Source organism: Schistocerca cancellata, chromosome 9 (genome assembly GCF_023864275.1).
Source record: "Schistocerca cancellata isolate TAMUIC-IGC-003103 chromosome 9, iqSchCanc2.1, whole genome shotgun sequence".
Classification (NCBI taxonomy): domain Eukaryota; kingdom Metazoa; phylum Arthropoda; class Insecta; order Orthoptera; family Acrididae; genus Schistocerca; species Schistocerca cancellata.
Window position 1 is genome coordinate 291142187 of NC_064634.1, and position 6663 is coordinate 291148849.

A 6663-nucleotide genomic window follows, 5' to 3' on the forward strand; every position below is an offset into this window, starting at 1 on the left:
ATTCCAACTCTTGGAGAAGCGTCTTAAACGTTTCCACGTCCTCTTTGCATCGTCCCGCAAGAATGACGTGCCGCAAGTGCATCGGCAATTTGGTGATGCATATCCTAATTAGTTCCGCAGGCCCGTATGGGTCGTATAGGAATTGATTTGCCTGCAGCATGTGGTCGAATAGGCGTGCAGGGCTGCCGAAACCAGACTGGTTCAAATTTGGCAGCATAATTATGCCATGTTTGACCCTATCTTGTGCCGCTTCCGACCAATAGGCGGACAGAAAGGCTTGTCGAAACTCCCGAGTGGAGTTGCAGTGACGCGCTGCCGACCTCATGCGAATCGCCGGTTCGCCTTCCAAATAGCCACACATATATTCTATCTTATGTGAACTTGCCCAGTCGGGGGGAAGACAAAACTCAAATTGCTCGAGCCATGCACGTGGATGTATTCCTTTTTGCGAATTTCGGAATATCTCAAACTTTCTTACCGTAAGGAAATGTTTGAAATCAAATCCCCGCATTTCCTCCTGGCGAGGCCCTTGAATGTTTCTGTTTCTCTCATGTCTGCCCCTTAAATTACATTCTTCCCTGTCGTCAAAATCTCCCTCGTGGCCGGAGTCCCTCTCTGCACTGTTCGTATGGCTATTTTTAGTGCTATTGGCGAGTTCGGAATCACACGCCATGCGGTTTTCCAGATGCGCCACGCGTTCTTGTAATTCGCCTGTTACAGCTTTGTGTTGTCTGTTCACTTCAAACTGTCCCTTCTGAAATCTAAGAAGCGAACGCACTTCTTCGGTCTCTGCGGCCGCTACCGGTGTAGTATTGTTCTCACTTTCCGTCAGCTTCATCGTATCTACAGTGTCCGCTAATGCCGCAATCTTATCATCAATTTGTCTCTTGTCCTCCGCCCCAGTCTGCTTCAATTGTTCTATTTGCTGTTCCAACGCGTGGATCGCTAAACTGTTGTCCGCTATTGTGTTGCTAACGGACGTGGGACAATGCGTTTCCGCCTGCTGGACCCTCGAGATTACCTGCTGGTGTTCCCTTTGGCATTCTTCCCTCAGCTCTTGGAAATTCCTAAGTAGCCGTTCTTCGCTTTCTTTAGATTCGGTATCGCCCCTCTGCTTGCTCTGTTCTAAAGCTTGCAGACGATCATCGATTTGTTCAAATGTACGGCCTAATTCTTTCATAATATCACTTTTTATCTCACTTGCCAGATTGTTTATTCTTTGTGAGATATCATCGGACACTCTCTGCATCGACTTGTCGACTTTATTTGTCTGCTGGATTAGTTTTTCGTCTATTTGTTCGCCTAGCTCTCGGATCGATTTTTCGGATGATTCTTTTTGTTCTCGGAACGATTTTTCAAATGATTCTTTATTTTGTTGCAATAAGGCTTTCATGAGTTCTGCCAAATCAATTTGGTTAGTTGAAGGCAAATTAATTTGTGGCTCTGATGTGAGCCCGTTCGTCCTGTCTTGCATTTCGTCTGAAGTATTCCCCATTGCATTTTCGGAACCGCCCGACGCGTTAACATTCGAAATTAAATTATCCCCTTGGTCCATGTTGCTTAGGTTGTCGGACCGCTTACTTTTAGTTTGGTAACGTGTCTGCATTAGTGCAATTTATAACCGGTATGCGACACACTAATCAAAATAAATGTGTCCCACAAAAATTACGACAGTCACACGAAAGATACCCAACCTAGTACGCACTTTTTCACACGAAAAACAAATTTTTTATCTTAGATCGAAACAGTGGAATTTACAAGCGAGAATAAAAAACACACAGACATATAAAACACACAAGTATAAAAAACAAAACAAGACAAAAAACGCAGCGCCGATCAACAACGCCGTGAATCTTTTGAAAGTCTGCTCGGAAACAACACAGAAGTTGTTTGCGCGCTGTAGGGAAAAAAAAAAATTAAGATTATAACACGCTCGCAATCTAACGTTTCAGAGATTCCAGAGTCTAGCGGAATCACAGAACAGGGTCGCCATGTGTAAGATTGTTACTCTTAATTTGCTATGCTGAATTCGTAATGTTGTTACTTTTAATTTGGTATGCTGAAATCGGTGCTAATAGACAATGAAAGTGGGTTAAAAGCCGTGATCTGTCTGGGGACGTTAACCGTGGATTACTGGGCAACTGTTTCATCAGATATTTAGTCTAGGTTTACCAAGCCGACTAACATTAATGATAGTCATACAAAACCGGTAAAATATATATATAAAAAGGAGAATTTAAATAAAAAGAAAGAAATCAGTTTATATTTGGAAATTTATTTTAAGATTGTTCATTGAAATTTCAGCATATTATACGTGAGTTATAACTGAGCTGGTGCCTTATTTACGATTGAAAAGAATGTGAGATTGTAATCTTACGGAACACATAAAATAAATAAAAATTGGAAAACTGCATACAACACTCCATTCATAAAATAACACACGAAGAACATTGAAACATAAGCAAGAAGAAATTAACCACAACCAACAGATTCAGTTTTTACCCAAAGAAATTACGTTCATACTACAATCCTGTCCGTCATGTAATTACCACACACTGGTATACTAAATTCATATTAACTCTTTGTGAAGTCTTCGCAAAAAGAATAGCTGAGGGCTACTTTGATGATTACACCACATGCTCCACGTGGTCAACTTGGTTTACACAAAGCGTACAACTCCACAATAATTTTGATAATTAAAATACATTAGATCGAAAAGCAATTGACAAAAGAAAAACCTTGAACTGGTTACTAACGCCTTACTATTAACCTGATGGGTCAAACAGTTATATAAGCACGTGGTACTGGTCTCGCAAAGTACACCCCACGTGGGTTGAACATAAAGAAAAGCATAAAGAAAAGTTGCTATATTAAAAAAATATTCTCAAGACGAGACGTTATAATCTCACGCACATTCGGATTTAAGATTGATGAACTTAGTTAGAGTTACTGATCAACACGTGGTTCCACTTTACTCACAAAGTAGTAACAAAGAAACTACCGAAAAATAATCTGAACTTCACACGATAATTACACTGCGCTGCAATTTAAGATAACATCGGATATTTTAGACCTAAACCCGAAATAAAAGTGATTAAATTTTCAGTTAGGCTGAACTTAAGAAATCCATTGTCCTACGGACTTAACAGACACGCGCTTAGCCGGAGATCTTACCACTTCAGACGCTCGCCACGGCCACCCTGCAACTGCCTTACTGCCGAGCGTACTTCCTGAGGGTAGCTCACAAAGACCAACGGAAGTGGCCAGAGGGGCAGCTTCCTATACCAACATGACAACGGACGGACAGGACCATACTAAGGATAGAAACCCCTTTGCTTTTAGGAAGCGTAGCTACCTGTTCCAACGTTGGTCCTACTGTTCTCTAGCAGACAGCCTTGTCTGCTACCCTCAAGCATGCAACTAGAAATACATATGCTCATTCATCCTCTCACACAAAAGGGAAGGGGGATGACAGTATCTTATCATATACAGTATATAAAAGAAAGCGGATGTAGGTTCCGTATGAGACTGTGTGACATGAATTACATATAAGAATTACATATAAACTGTGCTTTAAAGTGTAGTAGTGTGACAGATCGTTCTTGTTTATGTGTAAAAGTAACACGTTCCACTGCTCAGTCTCCTCCCAGATAGTCAGAAACGCCACAATACATTTAGAAGAGGAATTTATTCCATAAATGGCAACAGATTTAAGAAATTAAACATGAAAGGAATCCAACAGAGACCTTTCAGACTTAAGATCTAATATGGCAGAAGTGATAGATAACATTCCATAAGAATCTCTAAAATCATTGGGGAGAGTGGCAACAAAACGACTATTCACGTTGGTGCGTAGAATGTATGAAGCTGACGACATACCACCTGACTTTCGGAAAAGTATCATCCACACAATCCCGAAGATTGCAAGAGCTGACAAGTGCGAGAATTATTCCTCAATCAGCTTAACGGGTCATGCATCCAAGTTGCTGACGAGAATGATGTACTGAAGAATGGAAAAGAAAATTGAGGATGTGCTAGATGACGACCAGTTTGGCTTTAGGAAAGATAAAGGCACGAGAGAGGCAATTCTGACGTTGCGGTTGATAATGGAAGCAAGAGTAAAGAAAAATCAAGACACGTTCATAGGATTGTTGATCTGGAAAAAGCGTTCGTCAATGGAACAGTCCAAGATGTTCGAAATTCTGAGAAAAATATGGGTAAGCTATAGGGAGAGACGGATAATATACAATAAGTACAAGTACCAAGAGGAAAAAACAATAGTGGACGGCCAAGAACGAATATTAAAAAGCGTTTAAGAGTGGGGTGTAGTCTTTGGCCACTTGGGTGCAATCTGTACATCGAAGAAGCAGTGGTTGAAATAAAAGAAAGGTTCTGGAGTGGAATTAAAATTCCACGTGAAGGATATCAATGATACGATTCGTTAATGACATTGCGATCCTGAGTGAAAGTGAAGAAGAATTACATGATCTGCTGAATGGGATAGGCAGTATAATGAGTACAGAATATGGACTGAGAGTAAATCGATAAAAGACGAAAGTAATGAGAAGCAGCAGAAATGAGAACATCGAGAAACTTAACATCAGGATTGATTGTCAGGACATACATGAAGTTAAGGATTCTGCTACCTAGGTAGCAAAATAACCAATGACAGACGGAGCAAGGAGGGCATCAGACGCATTCTAGCACTGGTAAAAATGGCATTCCTTGTCATGGGTAGTCTACTAGTATCAAACATAGGTCTTAATTTGAGGAAGAAATTTCTGAGAATGTTATTTTGGAGCATAGAATTGTATGGTACTGAAACGTGGACTGTGGGAAAACCGCAACAGAAGAGAATCGAAGCATTTGAGATGTGGCGCTACAGACGAATGTTGAAAATTAGGTGGACTGATAAGGTAAGGAATGAGGAGGTTCTACGCAGAATCGGAGAGGAGAGGAATATGTGGAAAACACTGACAAGGAGAAGGGACATGATGATAGGACATCTGTTAAGACATCAGGGACTGACTTCCAAGTTACTAGAGGGAGCTGTAGAGTGCAAAAACTGTAGAGGAAGACAGAGATTGGAATACATCCAGCAGGTAATTGATGACGTAGGTTGCAAGTGGTATTCAGATTAATTTTTTTTTTTGTCTTATGGGACCAAACTGCTGAGGTCATCGGTTTCTAAGCTTACGCACTACTTAACCTAATTTAAACTAACTTACACTAAGGGCAACACACACACCTATATCCGAGGGAGGTCTCGAACTTCCGACGGGGGGAGCCGCGCAGACCGTGACAAAGCGTGAAAGGTCTCTGTTGGATTCCTTTCATGTTAATTTCTTAAATCTGTTGTCATTTACGGCATATATTCCACTTCTAAATTTACTGTGCTGTTTCTTCCTCTATCTGGGAGGAGACCGAGCAGTGGAAAGTGTTACTTTTGTAAGTAGGCTGTTTATATTTTCTTATGGGCAACGTTACGTAGCGCTCTGTATGAAAATCACTGGCTGTGCTGTGTGCAGTCTATGGCTAGTTTGCATTGTTGTCTGCCATTGTAGTGTTGGGAAGCGGCAGCTGGATGTGAAAAAATGAACAACGTTTCTGTCTACAATTACGTATCTTGCAAATGTTTATATTCTGTATTCTTTACACTGTTCCTACTATCCCATCTCCCTTTTACATTATTCTGTGGCAAAATAAACGCAACCTTGCAAAATTCCCGTAGTTTTCTTTAATTTTGGAGACCAGTGTGTGTAGTTGTAAACATTTAAGCCTGGCAGCTAACTGATTTCAATCAGCTTTTTTGGAGGGCAATAGACGGTCCCGGATATCCGCGGATGTTAAAACGGCCGCTTCCAAACGACAAGGTGCGCCGATCCCCAATCGAATCCAGCCGTGCGTATTAACGACAAGGGTAAGTGTGCCGTGCAGCCGGGCTGTGGTTTTTAGGCAGTTTCCTTCATACAATTAGGAGAACGCCAGAATGTTACCCAAGTCCAGCGTTACTTACACGATTTGTAAACATTTAGAAAACTTACTTCCATTTTCACACGAATCTAAAAACTACATGCATATTCCTTCACGACGGATGTGGTCGAGGGTGGGGTGAGGGGCAACAGGGAAGGGAATCTTTTGTATCCCGCCTGGAAGGCGGCGCGTGGGTAGGAGCAGGAGAAGGAAAAAGTAACACACGTCGGTACTGCAAGAAAGTAAAAGTGGTTTACTGGTGCAAGAAGAGTAATACATAACTTTACACGGAGGTGCGAAGCTGAAGCGAAGTGTCCCGGCCGTCTGCTCTTGATCAAATGGGCTGAGTCTGTAGTGGTGCTCGTAGAGCTGAACAGCAGGCGCTATCGTCGGTGTCGGTCGTAGTGCCAACTTAACTGGCAGTTAGGCCGTGGCATCGTTGCTATCGATACCACAAAATCCGACCACCGCTTAATCTAACCATGCCAAATCCATTAATAACCATGCCGACCCTTCGCCGATACCTGACACAGGCACAAGAAAATTAAGATTCAGCAGACCACCAGGCGCGGTACAGTGCAGATGAGCTCGCACAGTGTTCCCTGGCCACACAGTGCTGACACACTCTCCACAGTAGTCAACAAAGAGGACCGTGAGCGTGCCCAAACGGATCTCGAGAGCGTTAAAGCA